Below are 22,835 nucleotides of genomic sequence, written 5' to 3'. Positions count from 1 at the left end.
CTGATTTCTGGGTGTGTCTGTGAGGGCGGCTCCGGAAGAGATTAGCATTTGAATAGGAGGACGGAGGAAAGCAGAGTGCCCTCGCCTAGGCTGGGTTGCCCCATCCAATCTGTTGAGGGTCTGAACAGAAGAAAAAGGCAGAGGAAGGGCGAATTCACTCTCTCTGCCGAGCTGGGACATCCGTCTTCTCCTGCCCTCCGACATCAGGGCTCCTAGTTTTTGGACCTTCTTTGTGGAACTGTACCACCGGTTTTCCTAGCCTGCAGCTTGCAGACAGCGGGATCGTGGGCCTTCTCATCTTCCACAGTCGTGGGAGCCAATACTTCATAATGAACCTCTTTCCAGATATCTGTATATTTCCTATTGGTTCTGTTTCTCTGAATGCAATCCTATATCTATTAAGCAATCACCCCACCTCCGCCATCCCCCAGCTCTTGGCAACCACTAATCTATTTTCTGTCTCTCTGGATTTTCTGGACATTTGTCAGAAATGGACATGTCCGAAGTCCGACATGAGTCTCCCTGGGCTAAAATCAAGGTTTTGAAGGGCTGCATTCCTTCCAGAAGCTCTGGGGGGAAATCTGTTTCCTTGACTTTTCCAGCTTCTAGAGGCATCTGCATTCCTTGGATCGTGGCCCCTTCCTCCATCTTCAAGGCCAGCAGTGTAGCATCTCTCTGACTCTTCTTCCTTCATCATTTCTCTTTCCAAACACAGCCATGAAAGCCTCGCCCTCTTAAGAGCTCATCAGATTGGACCAGGACCACCTGGCTAATCCAGGATAACACCCCATCTCAAGACCCCTAACTTCTGCAAAGTCCTTTTTCCGTGTAAGGTAATATAGCCACAGAGTCCTAGGATACGGATGTGGACATCTTTTGGGGGCATTATTCTGTTGAGCACAGAAGCCCCTTGGCCTGTCTGAGACTCAGTTTCCCCATATGAGAAGGCAAAACAGACAATTCCGAAGTTCTTCTCCAGTTCTTGGAGTCAGGTGATCGAAGCAGGAGAGAACAATGGCTTCCACCTTAATGACAATTTCTATTGTCATTGGAGCAGGTGCCCTGGGGTGTGCCCTAGTCTGACCAGATGCTCTGTTGGAACTTTCCATCCATTTTCTTCCTGATCCCTTTCGTTGGCCTCTGAGAGCATCATCCTCTTTTCACAGGTGAGGGACACGAGCTTCAGAAAGGTCAAGTGACATTCCTGAGGCCACGTGTCTCAAAAGTGGAGGCTCCAGCCCACTGGCATGTGTCCGCCCCTGGAGCTGCTGGAGACCGTCGCTGTTTGCACAGCTGATTTGGGTGAAATGCAAACGCTTCAGGGCATTTAAAAATCCAATGAATTTTGCATATTTTAAATCAATCCTTTTATGAAGCTGGACTGTGCAATTAATTTAGTCATTAATTTAAAAATTCTTCGAATGGACTTTCTCAGTAAAAGAAAAAAAAAGTGGAGCATGTGGAGGGAGGAACTGTGAATGCGACTTTAATGGTTCAGTTGTTTGCTTCCTTATGTCCTTTTTTGGGAGGAGCGAGCTGGAGAAAGGGAAGCTACAGGATGACGTGCCACATCTGGAGCTCCTAGAGGTCACACATTTCTCTCTGCGTGTCCATTGCCTGGATCCGTGCGCTTTCTGAAGCTGGCACACACAGATCCTGGCAAGGGGCCGAGAAGATACACACGTGTGTGCTCACATGCAAGATCAGGCTGACGTGACATGTTCTCCTGGGGAGGTCAACAAGCCCCCAGCCACTTGCATGAGCTCTTCATCTTAACCACGTCCTTCCCTCCACTAGGGCTTCTCTGCAAGTCTTACAAATCAGCCTGTAAGACTGAAGGCGCTGGGAGGGAAGGATGGTGGGCACAAAAACTCCCTTTTGCTTGGAAATCGCACTTTCACTCCTTCAAGGGCATTTGTTTCAAGGGACTGAGCCCTCTGAGCACAGAGCAGGACCGTGCACATCAAGCGGTGAGGGGCCCGGGTCTCGGGTGCTGCTTTCCTCCTGCTTCACCCTGGAGAACCACAGCCGCTCCCAGACAGCACCAAGCAGGGTTCCTGGCCCCATCCCAGAGTGGAGTCATCCTTGTGGGTCCCCTCGTTGGAGCTCTGTAGGTCTCACTTGGGATCTCCGTGGTCTAATCCATAGAATGGATGTAAGGCACCTGTTTCTACAGGGCTGTCTTCATTCACTCCTTCATTCAACAGACAGACATTGAACATCCCGGGAGCTCTGGGGGATGAACGAGAAATGAGAAGTGCTCGCTGCCCTCCAGGAGCTCACGGTCTAGGGAGAGAGACACCCTGGCAGGCAGTCCGCTCCACGGCGGCTGCGGGAAGCCACGTCTGTTGTTGATTCATTCATTCACACATCAGGTGCTTCCTGCCAGCACTGACATGCAGAGACCGTGGGTGCCGACCGGCGAGGAGTCCACGCGGAGCAGTGAAAATGTCAGTGAAAACCCAGAACGTCACTTGTTGAGTGGTTCGCAGACATAAACTTTGTGAATAACTGTGAAAATGGTTCCTTGAGAATCATTGTTGAGAAAAGACACTGCATCCGTTTTGGCCTAAATAGATTATTTGGAACTTTAGATTTGATAACCACATTTCAGATTAGCAAATAATAGATTCTTTTTGTTTACCCCTGAATTCCTTGACCATTCACTGTGTATCTATTAATTACCAGAAACTGGCCGCCCCAAGGGACATGGGCCTGAGGGAGACACCGCTCTGCCTCTCAAAAGCTCACAGATGGTTGGGGAGAGGAAAGGTTACAGCCCAGGTTGAAAATGCCAACACCCACCCACCCCATCAGCCCGCAGTGAGCGCCCGGGGCTCTGAGGTCTCGGCTCCTTCGGGCACCACCATCCACTTGATAGCTGAATGACTTCTGTGGGCTCCACAGTCCCCCTGTCTTACAGTGCTCCTTAGAGCCGGAGAGGGCTTCCTTTTGCAGGATGGTGGACCTCAGCTCAGATCCAGGTCATAGGTGGCTCTCTTGGAGACCCGCTTTCACCGGGCAGCACAGCCCAAGGGTCAGGAGGAAAGCAGCCCATTCCTGCTCTTTGAACAGACTCAGCAAATTCATTCCAGGGCACTTTCTCTTTGGGTTCGACTCTCGATGCAGATGCACCATCTTCTCCACTGGGAAACTTGGTCCTTTCAGGAAGCTGGAACGTGCAAGTAATTTATTCATTAATTTAAAGGTTTTTGAGACAGACTTTCCCAGTTTAAAAAAAGGACAGGCATAGAGGGGAGGATAAGGAGGGTATCATGGGTTGAATTTTGTCCCCCCCAAACGATACGTACAAGTCGTAACTCCCAGTACTTTAAATGTAAGCTTCTCTGGAAATAAGGCTGTTGCAGGTATAATTAGTTAAATTAAGATGAGGTCACACTGGAGCTGGGTGGACCCCTAATTCAATATGACTGGCATCCTTATGAGAAAAGAAAACACAGTGACAGATGCAGAGAGAGAATGCCATGGAGGCACAAGACAACAGGGGAAGACGCTGTGTGAAGGCAGAGGCAGGGCTGGGAGGGGTGCGGCTGCAGGCCCGGGAAGTAGCATTGGCAGAGGATTGTCGGCCACCACTAGAAGCCAGAAGAGGCAAGGAAGGATCCTTCCCCACAGCTTCCAGAAGGAGTGTGGCCCTACCTACATCTTCATTTCAGACATCTGGCCTCCGGAGCTGTGAGACCATTCATTTCTGTTGCTTTAAGCTCCCCAGTCAGAGGTCCTTTGTTAGGGCAGCCCCGGGACACTAACACAGAGGGGATCCCGACCGCCCCACCCCCCGCCCAGGGCCCTGGCGGCCCTCAGGGGCATGCTAGGGATCTGGTGGTGCTGAGACCGCGGATGTTGGTTTCTTCACACTTTACACTTGGGGGTGAGGGGCATCTCTGCTCCTCTGCATGCACGAGAGTTCTCGGGCCTGTCCAGGGTCTGGGGCAGGCCGCTCTTTTCAAAACCAGAGCTGGTCTCAATTATTCATTCATCCACCCCCCGCCCCCACCAGCGACAGGGCCTCCCCAGGCCCCGGGATCCCAACACTTAGACCTGAGCTCGTTAGTGCTCACCGCCTCTCATACAGATACTTCCTATCCATTGGTCAAGGACGGGAGTGGAGCTGCACCCAGGCCCGCTGGGCCCGCACTCAGGAGCTCATCACCTCTCCACCTGGCCTCCCTCCGGCTCCTTCCTGAGCACCTGCCCGCGCCCCGCTGCAGCCGTGCCTGCCTGTCCCTCTCCACTGGGTCTCAAGGTGTTGGCCCCTCCCTTCTTGACAGGGTCTCATCCTTTGCCTGAGATCAAAACCTCACCTCAGGGGCCTCCTCCCCTCTTCCGGCTGAGGCCAATGACACCCACTCATTTCCAGAAGCGTGCCTCTTCTCTATCTTCCCGCGAAGACCACGGGCAGCTCCACTCGGCAGCTGCTGACTTGTGCAGCTGTGCACAGGGGCCGTGAGCAAGTCACATCGGGGAGTCCACAACGCAAACCTGGTCCCTCCCGAGGGTCCTCCCTGCTCCCAGCTAAATATGATGCCTCTGACCTGCGGATGAGGACATTTCCTACAAAATCACGATTCTATTATCCAGCCTCAATAGAGTAATTCTGATTAACATACAGTCTATATTCAAAGTTACCCAAGTGTCCCCAAAATATCCTTTATTTCTATTTATAAATATTTTTATACATAAATATATTTATATATTACTATATAATATATATTATTTTATAATATATTAAATATGATATATTTTGTATTATATGTCATATATAAAACTTAAAATACATTACAAATAAAAATATGTCAATATATAATATGAAAATATAATCAAATACATTATATGAAGATACAGAAATCTATTTTATTCATATTCCCAAGTCCTGCCACAGGAGAGGCCTGTGCCCAGGGTGGTGGACACCCAGAGGAGCAAAGGATGACCCTGTCCTGTGCAATCAGGGCAGGCTTTCCAGGGGAGGCGATGTCCGAGCTAAGTCTCAGGGTGTGTAGGAGTTCTCCAGCAGGGGGCAGGGGCTGTCGGGGTGGAGGCTTCCCAAGCAGAGGGACCACGGACCGACTGATGCAGTATCTTCACTGAGCTCCTCCTCTATGCCAGGCCTTGTGCTAAGCGCCTGAGCTGCAGAGTGAACCAGACAGGTAGCCCCAGCCTCGGGGCGCTGGTGGCAGGGCAAGGAGGCTTGCAGACCCTCCAAGGGTCTGGTGTGCGGAGCCAGGACGCAATGAGGTGAGCTGGATGGCCGGAGGGTCCACAGGGGTGTTGGAGCCGTGGAGAACCACGCAGGGAACGTGGCCTTTGTCCTGTGGTGGATGGGCACGGCCTCGGGTTGTGAGTGAGGGGGTGGGTGTCCAGGGTGAAGTAGGAGCGTGTCCAGGGTGGGGACTCGGAACATCTTGGGGGCAGCAGGGCTGGACAGACTTTCCTGCTCGTGGCTCCGGGCAGAAGCCCTGGCAGACAGCGCTGCGTCGGGGCAGGGCGACCAGCGCTCTGAGCTCAGGAAATTCCCCAAATTTGCCGCAAGGGTATATCATCTCTGTCTCAGAAACGGTGGAGAGGCTGGAAGCTAGGGCTCCTGCCTCCTCCAGATGCCACCCGCTGGGGCCGGGGACCCAGAGAGGCTGCAGCCACCAGGGGACGCCAGTGCCCTCAGGAGCCGGCCTCCCGCGGATGGGTCTGGGGCCGACACGGGGGGGGGGCAGCCTGAGCCCTCCCTGCCCTCTCGCCCCTGGGATCCCCCTGCAGGAGGGAGAAACCCAGTGCCCAGCCGTCTTCTCTGGAACTCCCACCTCCGGGGCTCTCGGACAGTGAGGTGGCCTGTTCCCAGGCCAGGAGGCGGTCCGGAGGGCCGGCCAGGCTGGAGGATGTCCTTGATCTTTTCTCCGAGGCTCAGAAAACTCGGGGTCATGGCCAAGAATCTCCTTCCTGCCAGTTTTCCAGACCCATAGACCTCCCTCCCTGTCTTGACTTCCTCTGGGCTGCCTGGGACCACACCTGGGTGCTCCTGTGACCGAATGGACTCCACCTGCGGTCCCTGCCGCCCCCTCTGGCCGGGAACAGACTTCTTGTCCTCTCATTCACTCCTCCAGATGCTCGGATAAAACCGTTCTGGCGGGAAAGGGCACGAGGAACCGGGACACATTTTCCATCGCCGGCTCAGTCACCTTGCATGAGTCCTGTGACCCTCAGCCTTGTGTGGATCCAGAGGCTGGGCTGACCTGGATCCCGCACCCTGGCTGTTCCCGGGTCCCTGGTCTCCCTCCTTATCATCTCCAGCCTAGACCAGGGAGTTAAAACCACCACCCCGGGCCACATGGACCTGCCCCCTGGTGTTGTGAATAAAGTTTTATTGGCACACAGCTCTGCCCATCCGTTCACAGTGACTATGGTTGCGCAGAGTTGAGTCCTTTCGATAGAGACCACATGGCCCTCAGCGCCTCCAATATTTACCATCTGGCTTACAGAAAAAGCAAAAGCCTGGCCGCGCCTGGTCCTCCCAATGCCTGGCCCACCTTCCCCTCCCACCAGAAGGGGCCCTCAGACACCCACACCTGACCAGGCCATCTCGGCTTTGCCCGTCTCTGCTCTTCCCTCAGCCCAGCACCCTGGTCTCCCGTGGCCCAGCTCCTGGGGCAGGTCTGGGTCCCGCCCTCCGAGTCCGCCTGAGGCCGGTGCCCACAGCCCTCACCCGCCCCAGGGTGGGGACCCCTCCCCTGGCAGTCCCTCCGTTAGACTGGGTGATCCGTGCCAGTGCGCATGGCTGGGGCTGGCAGGTGGAGGGGGCATCAGAGTGGCCATGGAGCCCCCGTGGCCCTGGGAAGGGGGCAGTTGGGCAGGGGTGGGTGGAAAGAGGGGGCTCAGAGGTCTGTGCAGCCAACCCAAGGCATCTGTTCCTGCATAAGGGAGACCCTGTGACAACACAGACCTAAGCAGGATGGGCTCTTCCCACCAAGGGGGCCTCAGACGCCTTCTCGGGGCCCCACCTCAAACAGCCCAGCCCCATGGGGAGCTCGAAACCCCCACCAATGCCAGTAGCAAGTCCTCAGGGCTCAGGCAGCCCCCACCAGCTGTGGGCAGCGTCTCCGCAGAAATCAGCTAAAGATGCCTGTCTACACCTTTGTGGCCTGAGCTGAGACCAACACCTGTGAGGTTAACCCTGGGGACCTCCGGGGGCAAAATGTAGAAGATAAGGTCCAAGACTGGTCATGGAGCATGCCAGAGGGGCCCAGAACACTCTAGAAGGGTCACCAGTCCTTGTGGGCTGTATAGCGAAGAGACAGTGGGTGTTGATGAAGGACACCCCGGAGAAACGCCTGGAGATCAATCTAATCAATACAGACCATGATCGGGGCTGGAGCTCTTCAACACGCCCGTGTGTGTTAATGACCCGGGGGGTTGTCATCCACAGGACACTGCACAGCGGCCTCTGCCTACCCACCGCTCAGTCAGTCTGAGATGCAGGAGGAGGGTCGAGATGGCTCGGACCCTTAGCCCAGGATGGCCTCCTCTGTGCCAGGGAGAGAGAAAAGTCCCCGGGAGCCCGGAGGAGAAACCACGCTCTTGTTGCCAGTTTAGTAAATAAAAAGACAGGACCCAGTTATGTTGGAATTTTCAATGAACCACAAATCACGGTTTAGTCTGAGGACGTCCTGAACACCGCATGTTTATCCGAAACTCGAATGCAGTTGGGCATCTTGTTTTTGATCCGGCGACCCTGCCAGAGAGGCTGAGCCTTGACCCTTTGGGGGACCTTTCGTGGTGCAGGGCCAGCCCCCACCCCCACCTTGGCCGTGAGAGGACTGCTTTCTCTTTCATTCACAGGCAGTTTTGTCTCCTAGGCGCTCGCTCTGTCTCCTGAAATAGCAACTCTTGAAAATGCACCGTGCTGGGGGCCCTGGGCCCAGCCCTGCCTTGGGGGTCCCAGTCCCCATCGGCCAGGGAGGGGTCCCCACTTCCCTTTAGTTTTCTTCCACCAAATGAAAGGTTGAGTGGGCTGGCTCTGGTCCCTTCCCACGGCAGCCGTGGGAGTGGACGCAGAGTCCAGCCCTGGAGGGACCTTGAGGGAACTCTCCACGGGGGGGTCTGAGAGCTACGTCCCCAGCTGCTCCCAGATCCCTGTGATCAGACCTTGAAGTCCCAAACTCACAAGACATCCGAGTTGCAAGGACCCCAGTCCCTGCTAACCCAGGTGTGGCCACCAAGGTCTGAGGTGGGGGTGTGACCTGGCGGAGGCCACCAGGAGCAGCTGGCAGACGGGAGGTGACTCTGTGTGGGCATGTTGAGGGGCTGGTCCATGCCCTGACAGTAGAGGTAGCTGAAGGGGGCTGGGTCCTCCCTCCAGGAGGTTGGTGAAAGGTGACGGGCACCATCTTGGTGGGTCTGGAGGTCTCAGGCCAGAATATCTGCCATTTTGCTGGAGGGGGCCCAAGGGGAGGGGTTCCCTACCCAGAGGGGGACTATGGCCTTGGCCACTCTGGGGCCTTGTCGGCCAGCTCTCCATCTACTCCAGCCCCAGACCCTTGGGCGCCCAGGATGGCCACTGGGGGGCAGTGCGAGCCAGGACACCTGGCAGGGATCCACCCGGAGGTGGCAGCCCAGCCAGCCTGCCCAGGAGGGAGACAGCCTAGGCGGCGAGGCCCCGCCCTCAGTCAGCCCTGGCAGTCAGGACCCCCTCGTCCTGCTCAAGGGGCTTTGGGGCCAGGGTTTGCCTGGGTACTGGGAATTTTCCTAATGTCCATGATCATAACCCCTCCTCATGCACAAGCACATACACAGAATGCACACACACGCACACACACACCTGCACTCCCATCACGCACGCTTTGCATACACACACAGGCCCAGCTGGCTGCAGAGGCACCAAATGCCCCCTTGGGAATGCAGAGGGGCACTGCAGATTTTCCTTTGGTTTCTCCCCTTGCGGGCAGCACCGCTCAGGTTCCAGTGCAGGCCCTCTGCATGATGGGGGAGCCACCCTTGCCAGAGCCCACCTTCCTTGAAAGCCCCTTCTCCTGCCGGGATGAGCCCCCGGGGTCCCTAGGCACCCTGCCCCCGCCCCGGCTCCTGTCCCTGTCCAGCAGTGCCTTCTGTGAGCGGGAGCCCAGCGTGTCCTCGCAGCCCAGCCCCTCAGGGAGCTCTCTGCTCTCCACGCGGCTCCGTGGCCCGGCCCTTTGTCCTTGTCCTGACGGCACCCGATTTTAATTTTCCATTTTGCACGTTGATTCCCTTACTGGACTGGGATCCGGGAAAGCTCCACACCAGGCAACAGAGCCGGTCCGACGTGCACGGAGGTCGTAGTCACCGCAGCTCACGGCCAGTGCCCGTCTGTCCCCACCTCGCGCCTCCCTCGCTCTCCCCTTCCTCCCGGCTCTTAGCTGTCCTCTCACCACTCATCCCTCTTCGTTTTACAAATAGAAAAACAGACCCAGAGAGGGGGAGTCCCCTGTCCAGAGTCACACAGCAAGTCAGGTAGCATCTTCCTTTCACCTCTGTCTGAGTACAGGGGTGAAGGAGGGCCTCTGCCCTCTCCAGGACCTTGGAGAGACCAACCTTGGGGTGGAGGTTGGGAACAGGTGCCCCTGAGCTCATTCCCTTGCAGACTCCAGATCTCTCTATTTCATCTGGTGAATATTAAAACAAACCAACATGCCCCCAGCTCCCCTCCTCTTCCTCTTTCCAAACCAGCATTTCCTCAACCCTCAGTGTGGTGTCCACTGGCACACCCAGCTCAGCAGCCGAGGTCCCGGTGGACTGCCCCTGACTCCCCCAGGAAGGCTCCCCCCTCCCTTCCCAGGTTTGGAGCACTCTGCTGACCCTTTCTTGTTAGGTTTTCTGCTGACAGGTTTGGAGAGGGTGGTGGTCTGAGCATCTCCCACCCCAACAGGGGGAGGCCAGAGGCCCAGCACGGGGGTGCAGCTGCAGCAGGCACCCCGGGCCATGGGGCCGGCATTCTCACCCACCGGCTCTCCTGTGCATCCAGACAGATTCCGTTCACCCAACAGCCTTGGTTCACGGAGAAAATTATGCCCAGGCCCCAATTCTCCCAGTGGCCTGACAGCAACAGAGAAGCTGCCACAACCCCATCCTCAGATCTAAGCCGTATTTTAGCGCTGAGTGCACAGAAATGCAGCTACAGGCTCCACACACAGAGTGTACCTTGTGGGCTTCCACTGGGGGCCGGGCCCAAGGGGGGCGGCATGGAAGTCGAGCCGCGTCCTGCTCCCTGCGGGTGAGTGGTCACGGGGAGCTGTGGCTGCTCTGTCTCAGTGCTTCCTCTCTGTGCAGTGTGACGTGGTCCCCAGCTCTCGGGGCTGCTGGCAAGATCAGAGTTTGTATAGAACACCCAGCCCGGGCGTGGCCCCTCTGCATAGTGCACCCCAGGAAGGGGAGGCAAGCTCCCAGGGGACCCCTCCTGCCACTGGAGTGAGTGGCCTCCTCTTCCCCACACCCCACGGGCCCTGAGCACTAACGCGGTAACCCAAACTGGTGTCTTCTTTCAAGATGCCACTCTGAGCTCCTCCATCCTGAGATGCTGTTGACGTGATGTTTTCAGTTTCCCCAGGCTTCCGCCTGGCAGCAGCCTCCCCAGGGCTCTGATCCTCTGCCATCAGTCTTTTTCACCAAGATACAGTCCCAGTTCTGGGTGGGCTCAGAGAGGAGGGGTGCCCGATGGCTTGGCACATGGAGCGAGCCGGCGGGGGGGGCATGCGGGAGGCCTGGGGCCTTCCCTCAAAATGCCCACCCAGCACCCTTCACAAGCAGTCCCCCGCTGCCCCCCCGGGACTGGAGCCAGAAGGCACTGGAAGGAGCCATGCAGGCTGGAGGGGCGAGGAGGAGGTCTGCGTGGGCTCGGGGCCGTGGTCCCCCGGGAGGGCGTGTTTGCGGGAGCCCTGAGGACAGGGGCACACCGCGGCCATCATTTTGCCGCAGCTCCGAAAAGTACTGCAGTTCTCTGGGGCTTTGCAAGCCCTGCTCACCCGCTGCCACTATTTTTCGACAGCGAGGCACAGCTTTTACGAGACTCCGCTGCTGGGGCTGGAAATGCTACTTTGCACGGGCTTAGAACGACGCCCGGAGCTGAGAGTGTGCGTCGTTCAAGCTTCCACGTCCATCACTGGGATGGCTCCCGGAGGGACCGCGGCCACCACCAGACAGTGCTCCATGCTGTGTACGTGCAGGCATTCGTGTGTGATCACAGGTGCATACGTGTGAGCGTGCACGTGTGCACGTGTACGGACATGAGAGCACTGTATATGTGTGAGCATGTGCTTTGCAGGGACATGTGAGAGTATGCGTGTACGGGTGCACATGCATGTGAACATGCCAACATGTGCATGTTTGTACAAGTGTGCGCACACATGTATGAATTGCTGTGTGTACACGTGTGTGAGTGTGAGCACCCGTGACTGTGTGTGTGTGAGCATGCATGCATATGTACACTGTGCTCCCATGCGGGCAGTGTGTCACAGAGCCTGAAACACGCAGGGGGCAGAGGCCGATGGGCTCCAACCGGCGTTGCTCTGAAAGGCTCTTTTTCTTTCCGTCTCTTGAGCTGTGCCTCTCGTTTCCGCTCCCCGGTGGCCCTGGCGGCAATGTTCCCCACCTCGCGGGGAGCCTGGTGGCTGGTATCGGGTGGCGCTTTCCACATTGCTGAAAGGTTTGGTGGGCAGTGGCGCCCCGTCGTTGACAGTTTTCATGCTCGTCCCAAAACCTCCAGCAAAGGCACTGCCAGGCAGTCATCAGAACAAACGAACCTCATGTTTACGTGGCATCTCCACCCAAGAGACTGCTACCTTGCTTGGGGGTGGATTAGGCGTGCGAGTCCTGTGTGAGGGGAAGCCAGGAGCACCACCATCATGCTGTGTGACCTGGGACCTGCCACCCACCCTCTCTTGGCTTCCATGTCACCTAGAATGAAGGACGGGGCCAGGCTCCATCCTCTGGGCTCTCAAGTTCCATGAGTCAGAAGCTCCCTCTCGAGTGTGGGTCTGTGCATCCTCCCTCGGAAGGTGTCACCATCCAACACAGCATCCAACACAGGCTCTGGACACGTACAAACTCAGGGAGGAGAACACAGGAGGGGAAGGGCTGGGTCTGCTTCTGGCACTGGAGCCGTGCGGGATTTTGGGGGATGGCGATTGGATCTGTTTCATTCCTGACACATTAAGCATCTACTTAAACCCTGTCTCGCTTCATGAAGGATTATCTCAGGCTACAGGCAAGATATAGCAAAAATGAGTGAAATGCAAACATATAAAAGCTCTCAGACTAGAGCAAAATAAATGAGGACAGGAATGAAACAACAAAGAGAAAAGTGGAGGCCAAACATGCAAGCCAAAAGTCCTGCCTAGAGGCTTTGTTTGGAGTCTTGAATTTGACTCTGAGATTCCTGGCAGCCAAAGTGAAAAGGGAAATCAGATCAGTACAATTGTCTTCACCATCCCTTAGGGTAGGGCTTCCCAGCTCTCTTCCCATTAAAACACACAGGGAATGTGTGAGACCCTGGGGAAGGTGGATGAGGCCGCTTCCATCAGCCTGGAGATGACTGTGGCCTGGGTTGAAGAGAGGTGTGTCTCTGCACACCTGCATTAGGAAAATGTTCCAGCAAAGGCGGCACTCACTGAGTGCCCTGGAAAGTGCAAAGCTTTTCCAGCCTTGGCTCTGAAAAATGCTTTTCCTACGAGGCTCCAGGTAGGTGGCCCTGAAACGAAAAATGGATAATGTCCCCAATAGCATCTGGACAGTAAATGCCATGACAAGTCTCATAAAACTGCTCCTCGTAACCACCCCTGGTGAAAGCTGAGGGCATATTTCCAAACCACAGAGCCTGCGCGCAGACAGCAAGCTTCAGGTGGCTGTGCCAGTGGACCGCGTTGGGTACAACGCCACCAGCAGGGCAGAGCAGGGCACTTGTGCCTTTACTGAGCACCAACTGTGTGCAAGCCCTGGGTAAGAGATTCACGTACAAGGTCCTGTTCCACCAGCTCTGGCGGCTCACGTTACAGGGGAGGAGCCCGTGGCTCTCAGCAGGTCACAGGCCCCCAGGGACAGGATGAGGACTCATCTCCAGGGCTCTGGCCCCACACGTAGCTGGCACTGTCCATGCTCCTCCCCTGTGTCCTCCTCGACTTAGGGGTCATCCCAGACGCACTGCTCAGGCTGTGGTGCCGGGGTCTTTCTTGCTGAAGACCGCAGGTGTGACGGTGCTCAGCAGCACTGGCCATGGGTAGGTGCCTCTGCGGCCCGGGCCCTGGCAGCGGCTTTGAGAGGAAGGGAGGCGGCCCCAGTGTGGGCGGCCGGCTGTGGCAGCAGAGCATGTGGCCTGTCAGGGGCGGGGGTTCTAGTGGTGGATCCGAGGGTGACAGAGCTCTGAAGGCCAGCTTGGCCTCAGAAAGGGGGGAGCAGACGTGAAAGGATGGCACTGAGGAGTGCCCGGGACTGCTGTCTCGGTGTGTGTGCCCAGGGAGGTGCCCATGCTGCTCACGCCCTCTGGCTCAGGGCCGGGAGGGGCCACAGACGGCTCACGGGGGAGGAGAAGAGCTTACCAGGCGAGCGGGCAAGCGGGAAAGAACCTTCCAGAGAGAGCAGGCTTGCCCACAGAGGCCTGAGGGGCGCTGCCAGGCGGTCATGGAGCTCGAGGGGGCGGCGGCCACAGCAGAGGGAGGGGGGGCAGCAGAGAGGGGCCGGCAGAGGAGGGGGCTTGCGGTGGCTAAGGGGCTCCCCAGGCCCCTGTCCTTGAGACGGGGTTCTCGCATGACAGCCTGTGAGTCACCAGGAGGGTAGCAGTCCCGCCACTGGAACAGCAGCGAGCTGACTCACCCTCGCCGGGGACGAAGGGGAGATTTTATTTACCAGGAGTGATTCTCGTTGGTTTTTTTTTTCTTTTCTTGTCTTTTTTGAGACAGAGAGAAGACCAGAGTCAAGAGGCTTCTGGGCTCTGCGTGACTGCGGGGGGCAAAGGAGGCCCAGAAACCGGGGTCCCACGGCCTCCCAGGCAGGTCGACAGGAAGCGCCAGGACCGAGGACAGGGGCTCGGAGAAAGGTGACTCTGCCAGCCGGAGAAGCGGGGGGGCTGCGAGGCCGGAGCCATGGAGAACCGAGAACTTCTGGAAAGAAAAGGAAACTGTCGAGGGGGCTGAGGGGGTTGGCGAGGAGAGCGCCTTCAACTCCTCCAGGGACCGGTGAAGACCTCAGGCCCTTTGTCACGTCTTGGCCCGATCGCCGTGTCCTCGAAGGCTGCGCCTGGTCACCGGGGCTCGTATTTGGGTCCATCCTTGCACCGAGGTCAGAACCTCGCTTCAGCGAGGTGAGCTCACCTCCTCACAACCGGAAGAGGTTTCCTTGCCTCGGACTCGCCTCCTGGTGTGCGCGCTGCCTCCTCCAGGGGCCTCGGGCGGTTGAGCTGGAGAAATGCCGCCGTCGGCAGGGGAGGTCTGTGCTTTGGGAACGTCGCTCTAGGAGGTGACTCCTGCGGCCCCATCCGGGTTCCCCTGGTCTTCGCCTCCCAGGCCTGCGGTCTCCCCACGCGTGCGGCGCCCCCATCCCGGCCTCAGCCTCCGGGAAATGTTCAACATTCCTGAATCCAGCGCTGGTTGTCCCCCTAACTCAAAATCCGGCTTAAAGATTCACCCCCAGTCCCCGCCTGGCATTCAACGCCCAGCACAGCCTCGGCCCAGCCTGACACCAGCTGTAGGACCCCTAGGGCGGCCACACAGACAGGGTCCCGGTGTGAGTGGCACTGTCTGTGACTGTCCATAAAGGACGGTGTGCACCCGCCCGTCGCCCTGGGGGTGTCCAGGACGTGGTGACAGCCGCCAGGGACAGGCGCCTCCTCTGACTAGCTCTCCCTGAGCTCCAGCCCCTGGAACGCCCTCCTCCCCCATCAGCTCCTCCCCCAAGCTGGCTTCTCACCCCCAAGGACAGGCAGCCCCGCAGGTGTGCTTCTCACGCGCCACTTCCCCAAGCAGCTTCTAGAAGGCGGTGTTTCAGCGCCTCTGCGGTTCTCCCTCTGCTCTTGCCGTTAGCACGTTTGCCTGCTCGCCCACGGGCGGCACGCAGAGGGGACTCGGGGGCTGCTGGCCTGCAGGTCAGGAGGGCGAGCCGCCTTACCAGTCCTCCTCGCCCCTGCACATCCGCCCGACTGCCACCTGCCCGGGGTGGGGGCTGGGCCGGGGAGGCCGGCTGGCGGCGGCACGTGGGCGCGCGGGGCCTTTGGCGGGGCCGTGCCTGCGTGTGCATCTGGACGTGCAGCGCGTGGGGTGTGTCCTGTCTCCCGGCGCGTCTCCCTGTGCGTCTGGACGTGCGGCACGTGGGGTGTGCCCGCCGGGTGCATCGTGTCTCCCGGCGCGTGTGTGTGCGTCTCCCTGTGCGGGCGGAGATGCCGGGCGTGGCGTCTTCTGCGACCCCGGAGCGGCTGTCTGTGAGTCTGTCCACGCGGCCTCCGGAGCTTTGTCTTGCTCTGCTCCTGTCCTGGGACAACGGAGATTACTAGAAAGACGGCCCCGCTGAGAGGGAGCCGGCCTCCCTGTGGCTCTGGCTAAGGGCTTCACTGTGTGCTTTGTGGCCTGCGGCTTGTCCCTGGAGGGAGGGACTGGGTGGCCTGGAATCCAGGGCATAGGGCAGCTGGGAGGAAGGGCACCTCCTCGTCCTTGGTGTAACGGGGCTGTGCGCCCCTCGAACACAGCCTGGCTGTGGGGCCTGCTGCTGCTGCTCCTGGCCCCTGGGGTCGGCGGGGCCCAGCCCTCCCTGCACGGTCCTTGGGGTCACAGCAGGGCCTCGCTCCCTGTCTGGGGTCCTGATCTCCAGATTCACCTCCTCCAGAGAACATACAAGAATCCAGTAACCGCTGCCCCCCTCTCCGCCCCCCCCCCGGGGCACCCATCCCAGCCTCCCCTCCAGCATCCCCTCCCTCCATCCCAGCAAGTTGTGCCTCCCCCTCTCCACCTCACCTCCTTGGCTCCAGGTTTTCAGAGGCACAAAGCTGACTTTGTCGTTCTCCCACTTCCACTGGGTCCCTGTGCCCATCACAGTGAAAGCCACACTCTCTCAGCCAGGTGTATGAGGCTCTCCTGGTGGGGTCCTGCCCACCTCCACCCCCCAGGTCCCTGGGTCCCCTGGAGAGCACACCTGCTCTGCCTCACCCCTGCCTCTGCTGTGGGCTGTCCTTTCCATCTGCACTGGGCGCATCCCCATCCTCCTTCAAGGCCAGCTAGCGTCCCCTCCTCCAGGCAGCCAGCACAGACTGCTCATGGAGTTCTGTTATGGCCTAGGTGACATTCTTCCCTCTAAACTGGGAAGGTGAAGCCCAGTCGCCAGCCCTCAGCCCCGCTCGGGCAGGCAGGAGGTGCTCAGGAAGCCAGCGAGCCAACAGCCAGCCCAGCCCTGCCGCAGCAACACCCACATAGGGCCCGAGAAACCAAGGGCCAGGGAGGTGGTACTGAAGGTGTCAGGTGATGGTGCCATGGGGACACAGGACCACCCGTCGTGGGCCTACTTGGCCAGGTGCCAGAGGAGGCAAGGTGGGCTCCCCAGCCACTCCCCCACAATGCGCCCCCTTCACTCAGTCCAGGAGCCCCGGCCCCCCAGGCGCAGCCTGGACCATCTCAGTTTGCAGATGCTGGGATGCTGGTTCCTGGAAAGAGGGCGCCACAGCCCCCAGGGGGCCGCGCAGGGATAGCTCACAGCTGCATGGCGTCAGGAGCCAGCAGGGGTGGGAGGAGCCGGGCTCCCGGCCTGGACACAGCTGGGGGGTGCGTAGGCCGAGGGGACCAGAGGGTGGGTGGGGGGAGCATTGTGGTCAGAGGAACGGCAGGGTCACCACGAAGCAGCCAGCCTTCCTGAGCACCCACTGGGCGCTAGGCCCAGGATGCGGGGGGAGGGGTCCTGAGGCCGACACAGGGGCTCAGGCAGGACACAGAGGGAGCCTCTCAGACTGGCCCTCGCGCCCATGCCCGGCAGGCGCTGTTTACCCCTCATGGCTCTGCGAGGCCTGCGTGTGACCCCTTCGCACTGATGTGGAGGGGATCCTGGAGAGATTCGGTTCCACAGCCGGGCACCGAGCTTGGGCTGGAGTGGAAGCCCAGTGGCTCCAGTCTTCCCAGTGCTCTTGCTGGAGCCCCCACTGGCCAAAGGCCAGCAGCGGGACAACACAAAGAAGACACAGCAAGTCTGTCCTGGCTGGGATGAAGGAGAGCCCCTGGGGGGTGGGCCAGGGAGGCGGGGCACAGGCTGGGGGCCTGTGGAGGCCAGGAGAAGCATTTCGAGGACAGGACTCACATGAGCAAAAGCCCTGGGGCAGGAAAGTGCACGCTTTGCCTGAGGCCCTCTGTTACCTCCTGTGTGTGTGGGGTGGGCTGAGGAGGGGGCGGTGTTGGAGGACCACCCTGAGGGGAGGCAGCAAGCAGATGGAGGGGGACCTGGCCCCTTCTTGCGAGGCTGAGCTTTATCCCACAGGCAGCTGGAAGGCACCAGCAAGGATTAACATGCCTGGATCTGCCCTTCTCCTGCTGTCTCTCCCGGCACCAAGGCCCCTGTCGGGGCGGCTCTAATTGGTTTATGTCTTGCTGTAGCAGAGAACAAATTGATTCTCCTCCAGCTGTTCCCGCACCGTCTGTCCTCGCTCAGCCGTAGGCCGCCCGCTGCACCTCTCGCGGCTTCTCCGCTTGTCCGGGAACATGGAGCAAGGGGTCCCTGTACGTGGGGGGGCTTCTGGTTCCACGTCCCTTCTCCAGACTGAGGTCCCAGAGCTGGGACACACACACACGCACTCGCTCACACAGAGGCACACACATACACACCCCGGCATGGATACCACATGCTGGCACGCGCACACACAGGCACACACTCACACCTGTGCCTGCTCTGGTGGAGGTAGCCGCAGGTAAGACCCTCACCTTTGTGCAGCTAAGTGGAGTCTTCACCCCTCAGCTGATTTTTCTCGTGCAGCTGCCAAAGCAAACTTCGGAGCTGAAAACCTGAGCTTCCTGTCATCCTTGGCCTTAAATCCTTCCCTTGGCTCCCTTTGCCTCCAGGATAAAATTCAAACTCGCATCTCTCACTACCCATCACTGTAAAGTCAGAGCTTCCTCCATGCCAGAGTCTTTACAGACTTGCAAACTGGCCCCTGGGCCTTTGCACATGCTGTGCCCTCAGCCAAGAATGCCTGCACGTGCCCTCTCCCACCCTCATTCCTTTGCCAATGGACAGTATCTCCTCGTCCTTCATCTTGCAGGCCACCTCTCTGACACAGCTTCTCCAGGGGAGGGACTTCTGCCCTCTTAGCTCTCACGGCTCCCCTGTGCTTGCCCCTGACATGACGCCCAGCACACACTGAATGGAAACGTTCCCTGGCTTGGTCTGGCTCCTCCTCTCCCTGGGCTCATCTCTGTAACCACCGCCTCGTGCATGACCAGCCACAGAGCCGGAGCCATAAGGTAGGCTCAGCATTTGAGGAAGAGATGAGTGAACGGTGGCTGGATGGGTGTGTAGCCCAGGTAAACCCAGGGCCCCAAGTGTCCCAGCGCACCCCTGAGTTACAGACACGGAAGGAGCAGTCCAGCGACCAAAGAATTTACAAGGACTCCTGGTGGCTGCTGGTGTCTCTGGAAACGGTGTGGTAGGGGCTGCAGCTCCTGGTCCCAGTGCCGCTTGTCTAACTCCCCCGTCCCCCCAATGCCCCCTCCTCTCTGGAGACTTCTCTCTGACAGTCCTCCTCCCCGGCCCTTTAGACGAGCTAGACTGGCCTCCTTTTGTTTTTTTCCGCATCACCCATTCTCCGTATTTCTCCGCCACAAAGGGGAGCGTGCAGCTCGCCCAGCTAGAGAGACCCCGCTCCTCTCTCTCCCTCCTGAGACCTCTCCCTTTGTGCCCTCTGGGCCCAAATCTGCATCATAAAAACCTTGAAACCCAGCTGGTGAATACAGCGCTCTCCCTGGGGGGGAAGGGAAGGGGTGACACAGAGCCAGCCAGGTCAAAATTCTTTTTATTCTGTGGGGCTCAGGGGACATTCACATGTTAATCGTATTCCCTTCACGAATCAATGAAACCTTCTTACAGACTGCATTTTAACCTTACACACTCGCCCTGTGAACAATTCTACAAGCGAGGAAGCTGAGGGGGATGTGTGGCGGGGGTGGAGGTGGAGGAGGGGGTGGACGGAGGGTGACTTGGAAGGCTGCCGTGGGGAGGATGGTCACCAGGATGTCCCCACAGCCTGCTGTTTTTAAACCCCGCCTTCTTCCCTGCCCGGGCTCCGTCTATACATCCTAGAACAAAGGCTGGACCAAGCCACGGGTCCTGTAGTCTCAGGTTCATGACCAAGAAGGGCTGATGGGGGGTAATGGGGCGTTTCTGAACCATCTTGGCAGACATTATATACGACTCCCCACGAACACCACCTGCACCATTTCACGCCCAGTATCGACTAGTCCAACTGTTTGGAAAAGTTAAACCTAAGCACGTTGAAGGGAATTGACTTGGAGGAGATTTGGCTCCTGCATATTCCAGAAGCTTCCAGGATGCTCAGGCAGAGAGGGGGAGAGCAGGGGATAGGGACGAGAGCAGCTCTTCACAGAGGGACCCTCGATCAGCCATGGGGCCTCTGGGCCGGGTACAGCTGGGCCCAGGAGGCCCGGGAGGGACAAAGCAGGATCGGATTTTCAAGGTCAATTATTGCCTGAGTTTCAAAGATGAAGTTCCGTTGGTTTGTTTATTTTTTTGTGCCTTTTTTGGGGTTTGTAGGTTGGGGGAAACGAGGAGGGCAAGACCTTTTCAAGTTTTACAAAAGCTTTAGGAAATTTTTCCTGTGCAACCACAAAGCTGAAAGATTTGAAAGAAGCTCGTGGGCTGAGGTCAAACCCCGACAAAGAGCAGCCTGCTTGCTCCCCTCCGACCATCCCCTGTCTGTGCCCGAGCCTCGCGGTGCCCCAGAGGCGCTCAGGGGACGCCCTGGCCTCAGGCAGCTGGGCCACCCGAGCCTCGGGTTCTCCCAGCCTCTGAGGTGTGGGTTTCCGAGGGGCTTGGAGGGTGGGGACCGGAAGACACACTGTGATATTGGGCACATCTCTGTGAAGTGTCCTCAGCTGGCTCCCCTGACCCAGGGAGGTGGTTGTCACCTTTCTGAAGATCTGTCCCCTTAGCTGGCCCCAGCCTCTTGCGTGTCATGTCCGGACTGCAGGGTTACAGACTGGAGGGGGCACAGGCAGAAGGTTTCGAGGCCAAGCGCTTGTGCAGCCGAGGACCAGTGGGCACAGGAAGGCAGCGCAGGGTGAGGATCCGGGTGGCAGCCAAGGGGTCTCAGGGTGGTCGCTGGCATGAAGGTCGAGGAGCACGGGTCAGACTGGCTGTGGGATGGGTGTGTCTGCAGGGCTGGTGCTGTGGCAGGAACCAGGGACTCTGCCTGTGAAGCCCAAGTGTGGGAGGCAGGCTGTGACCAGGAGCCTGGAAGAAAGGCCCCCGTGCTTCATGATGTGGGGACCTGGCTGGTGATGGAGAGGACAGCGTGCACACTGACCCCTGGGAAGGAAGAGCCACTGCGGTCAGGTAGGAGCTCCCCTTGAGGGTGACCCCAAGGCACGGCTCTCATCCAGGGACACCGCTCATGTCTGCAAAGCTGTGCCCGCGTCCAGAGGGAGGGAAGGGACCGCCGCCCACCAGCCTCAACCGTGGAAACCCTGCACATTTCAGACACAGAAGATGGCCTTCCTGACACGTCATCTCGAGCGGTGTGAGCTGTTGAGCTCAGCTGCCCTCAGTCACTGGTCAGCCCCAGACACTCGCCAGGAGAGAGGCGTTTTCTCATTGGATCTGAGTGCTCGATTTTGTAGAATAAACATTTGTAAACTCTCACAGCATGTGTACCAATTAATTATGGCTTGGACGGGGCCCGGGACCTGCGTGCCGTTGGAGAAGCCCCGCTCACCATCAGTTTTTCCTTTCCGTGCCCCTCCCGGCCTCGGGGCAGCAGCGGGCTCTCCTAAGGGTAGGGGCAGCCTTCAGGAAAACAAGATTTGGAAGGAGGCTCTTCAGAGAAGCCGTTCTGGTTTTCTGGGGCTCTAGAATCCTTCCGTTCACACTAGGGTTTGGATGGGGGCAGAGGGGAGGGAGCAGAAATGTCACCTTCTCCGTAAGACCTACCCTACTGCCCTATTTAAAATGCACCCCATTCAGCACCCTGATCCCCCTAAACCTGCTCTGCTTTTTTCTTTTTTCTGCAGCACTTACCACCTTCCAACATACTTGCTATGGGCTGAGTTGTCCCCACCTCACCCCTGTGCCATCCATATGTTCAAGTCCCAACCCCCAGGACCTTAGAATGTGACTGTATTTGGAGATAGGACCTTTACAGAGTGGTTATGGTGGAATGAGATCATAAGGGTGGTCCCTAACCCGTAGGACTGGCATCCTAGAATAGGAGGTGAGGACTCAGACACACACGGAGGGACGAGCGTGTGAGGACGCAGGGGGAAGGAGGCCATCTGCAAGGCAAAGAGAGATGCTCGGGAGAAGCCAGCCCTGCTGATGCCTAGATCCCGGACTTGTAGCCTCCAGCACTGTGAGAAAATACGTGTCTGTTGTTGAAGTCCCCAGTCCGTGGTGTCTGTTGGAGCATCCCAAGCAAACTAGTGTAATATGATATCTAATTCATTGCTTTCTTACGTTTATTTTGTATTTTCTGACCACCCCTGCTCTCCCTGGGGTGGAGATGTTGTGTTTTGTCCTCTGACGCATTCCAAATGTACAGAAGACTACCTGACATTCAGTAGTCTTTGGCACTTGGTAACTATTTGACATCCAGCAGATATTCGATGAACTTTTACCTCTGGCCAAGACAGGATAACAAGCCTAGATTTACCCTCCTGCCTGAAACGATTAAAAGTCTGGACAAAATATATGCAATCAACAGTTTTCAGACATTGGACGATAAACAGTTCAAGACAGTAATCCCTGAGAGACGGGAGACAAACCATGTGAGCCTGATTGCCCCAGCTCACTGCCTGGAGAGGGTTTCCAGGCCACGGCACAGGGAGGGGTACCAGACAGAGCTTGGGTCTTCCCGAATTGAGAAGACGGGACTGGGATTTTGAGGAGCTGAGGCAGCTGGGGCCCACAGGCAGAGTGATGGAGGAGAGAGAGATTTGTAGAGGGGGTGTTCAGAGATCTCCAGAGGGTCCTCCATGAGTATTCAGTGGGGGATGCTCAGCACGTGTGTGTGAGCACACTGCCCCGGGCAGGAAGAGAATCACCTACGAGGACTAGAGACAGCAACCCCCACGCTCACCCAGGGCCGGGAAGAGCGCCATTCCCACTTGCCTGCCTGGAAAGTCTTCTCGCTCATGGGCATTGGGTAGAGCCCTCAGAAGGACATCGGCCCAGGAGTGGAGTCAAATTAACCCTAGTTTAGATCTAAATGATGCTCTGGGTCTACCCAATGGAACTTAAACCCAAGCCTTGAAAGGATCAAACTGTTTCTAAATAACTCTGAGAGCAAAGCTCAACGGTGTTTATAGGGGTAGAAACATATCTGGCATCTGACAAGGTAAACTTGACAGTGTCTAGGATCCAATAAAAAATTACCCAGGAAAAAACGACCTATAATGAGAAGAAAACTCAATCAGAGATGATAGAATCAAAAAACAGGATATAAAAATAGTTATTTTTAATTCTATTCTATGTTCTGAAAGCTGAAGGAAAGACTGAAGATGTTAAGTAGAGGTATGGAAGATAAAAAAAGAGATGCAAGTCCAACGTCAGGGGCTGAAAATACTACGTCTGAGATGAAGAATACACCAGGTAGGACTAACAGACGACCA

The 22,835-nt window shown here is 57.6% G+C and overlaps 1 long non-coding RNA gene across 3 annotated transcripts; it reads left to right on the top strand.

The window, feature by feature from the left end:
- The first annotated feature begins 15,321 nt into the window (after nucleotides 1-15,321).
- On the top strand, nucleotides 15,322-20,871 carry LOC138920565 (uncharacterized). Of its 3 annotated transcripts, XR_011431968.1 has the most exons (5): nucleotides 15,322-15,445; nucleotides 18,257-18,458; nucleotides 20,201-20,290; nucleotides 20,390-20,565; nucleotides 20,710-20,871. It is a non-coding gene; the product is annotated as an uncharacterized lncRNA (long non-coding RNA). The 3 variants fall into 3 exon arrangements; XR_011431970.1 differs by lacking the exon at nucleotides 20,201-20,290 and having other exon boundaries at nucleotides 15,326-15,445; XR_011431969.1 differs by lacking the exons at nucleotides 15,322-15,445; nucleotides 20,201-20,290 and adding an exon at nucleotides 17,595-17,717.
- Nucleotides 20,872-22,835: the final 1,964 nt, after the last annotated feature.

The sequence above is a fragment of the Equus caballus genome, chromosome 24 (assembly GCF_041296265.1).
Source record: "Equus caballus isolate H_3958 breed thoroughbred chromosome 24, TB-T2T, whole genome shotgun sequence".
Classification (NCBI taxonomy): domain Eukaryota; kingdom Metazoa; phylum Chordata; class Mammalia; order Perissodactyla; family Equidae; genus Equus; species Equus caballus.
This window is presented reverse-complemented; position numbering and strand designations above follow the sequence as displayed.